Genomic DNA, 2,731 nt, shown 5'->3' with positions numbered 1-2,731 from the left:
TGCTGCAACCTGCTCAGAACCCCCTCTAACCGTGACATATGTTCCTGAAATGACCGGCCCACCACTATAATGTCATCCAAGTACACCAGGCATGTTGTCCATTGCATGTCAGCCAAAACCAGGTCCATGAGGCGCTGAAAAGTACTCGGTGCATTGCACAATCCAAAACCCATGACGTTGAACTCAAAAAGCCCCCTCTTGGTCAAAAATGCTGTTTTACAGCGCTCCTCAGGATGCATGTCCACTTGCCAGTACCCGCTGGCCAGGTCCAAAGTGGAAAACCACTTGGCACCAGCCAGAGAGTCTAGTGTCTCATCGATTCTAGGAAGAGGATATGCATCCTTCACTGTGTTCTCATTAAGTTTTCTGTAATCGACACAGAACCGCATTGTATTGTCTTTTTTTCTCACTAACACCACAGGTGCCCCCCATGGACTGGTAGATGGCTGAATGATGCTCCTATCTAACATGCTCTGCAAATGGCTGTCAAACTCTGCTTGCAGATGGACAGGAACCCGCCTCAGAGCTTGCTTAAATGGCCTGGTGTTCCCTGTATCTATCCTGTGCTGGACCAGCTTTGTGCGGCCCAAATCAAAATCCCCAGTACTAAACACACCAGCATGTGCCCTTAGCATTTCTATCACCATCCTGAGCTGGGTTCTGTCCAACTGCTCACCACCAACATCGAGGACTTTTAGTAATGACTCTATTTCCCACTTGGGTTGCTGAGTGGGTGTTCGGGATTGCTTATCATTGCTTAAACAAGTAATAATTGCCGTTTCACAGCCCTCTGCAAAAATGGAATACCCACCCAGTTTTGTACCCTCTCTGAGACATTGGGGGTCAGGTGATAAATTAATCACACGCACAGGTAGTTTCCCCTTATCAGACCTGCCCAGGCTACGGGCTACCATGACACTGTTTTTCTCTGTGACCTCATTACATGGTTCCATGATACCCTCTGTGCATTCAATGTTAAGATTACCCTCCACTTTACCCGGAATGAACATTTCAGACCTGGCAGGAATTACAACATCACTCATTACAACCACCCTGCAAACACTTCCCGTCCCTCCCCGTGAGATCAAAGGTACATGCTTACCCAGGATGGTGCAAACACGTTTCTGCATGTCAATCACTGCTCCGTATTTGACTAGGAAATCAGTTCCTACCAGCGCACGTTGGTCAGCGTCGCTGGCAACCACAAAGTCAGCAGCAAGGTTCAGTCCATCAATGTTCATGACAGTAGACCACCTCCCCATCACAGTGGGAGGCTGTCCGTTGGCCGCTGTGATAGGTTTGTAATAAGGTCTCAGCAAGTCCATCCTGCCTCCTGTCGCCTCTCTCCATATCCTTTCCTGCACCATCGACACCTGGGCCCCAGAATCCACCATCACCTCGTATTCCACATCTGCGATGCCGGCCTGTATGTAGAATCCCTCTCCTACCACACCCGAGGCTACTGTGGCATGATGATCCTGTGTGGCCACCTGGGCATCCTTGGCCACATATGGGCAGTCTCTTTTCATGTGCATGGTGCATCCACAGTGCCAACATGCTCTACTGGGCGCCGATGAAGACTGCGTCCGGTCACTCCCCTGGAAACGAGATCTTCCTCTCCCCTGTGTCTGCTCACCGGCGGGTCGGCGTCCGCCTCCTCCAGTGGGTCCTCCCATCACTTGTCGTCCATCCCTGTCAGTTAGGTTTCTCACCTCGGTCCGTAACTGTGCAACGCTCTCACACAGTGACTCCAACAGTTCTTTAGGGACAGTCATTTTGTCTGTGGTATCTTCAGCAGCACCACACACATTAATCTTGTGGTGGGGGACCTGCTGGCCCTCAAGCTGCCTTATCTGCTCCAATTCACCTGCCACGGCCATAGCCTCTTCCATTGATTTGGGTTTGCTGCTGCGCAGATGTACACGGATGTCAGTATTCCCAATATTAGCAATAAAATGATCACAGGCAAGGGAATCACGAGTAGCCCTACTGTAATCTGGATACGCCTTATCAGCCAGTCGACACACATCATAGCCGAAATCCCTCAGCTCCTCACCTGCTTTGCGTCTGCGGTCCATAAAAGCTGCACGGTTCCAGTCAGCATGCACAGGTGGTTCAAAGTGCCTCCGCAGAGCCTCAGTCAGATCTGCAAAGTTCCCTTTCAGATGCTGTGGTAAATTGCTGCAGAAGATCCTGGCCGATCCCCTCAGTGACAGAATTAGAAAGTTCAGACACTCGGCGGATCTCCAACCATTAACCTCAGCAGCTAACTCAAACTGCTCCATCCAGGCAGTCCACTCGCCCACTTTTCCATCAAAAGGTTCTGGCATAATAACCGGGCGTCGATCCCGCGCCGGTGCCGTTGAAGAGGCTGTGCTCTCCGGTGCCTCATTATCCCCCGTACCCGTTGGCATTGTACGTACGTTGTTATCAAGTTGCCTTGAAGACGTGAGTGGCTCGCTAGCCGTTTAGCTTCTTAGCTTCTAGCTAGAGCCTGTGTAGTGCGTAGATTAGAACGTCCCGTCGCTGCCACCAATTTGTAACGTGCCGCTCACTCACACAACAAGTAGACAGTCTTCAGGCGTGCTGCATTTTCAAGTAGAATGTATTTATTCATAATCATGGCTTGCGCGCCAACCGGGAGCTCCACCGCTGCCCACAATAACAGAGTAAATCTGACAGCTTACACTTCCTGTGTCCGCTTCTATAACCAGTCGTGTCGCCTCCTAAT

Source organism: Protomyctophum bolini (assembly GCF_963924005.1).
Source record: "Protomyctophum bolini genome assembly, contig: SCAFFOLD_130, whole genome shotgun sequence".
In the NCBI taxonomy this organism is placed as follows: domain Eukaryota; kingdom Metazoa; phylum Chordata; class Actinopteri; order Myctophiformes; family Myctophidae; genus Protomyctophum; species Protomyctophum bolini.
This window is presented reverse-complemented; position numbering follows the sequence as displayed.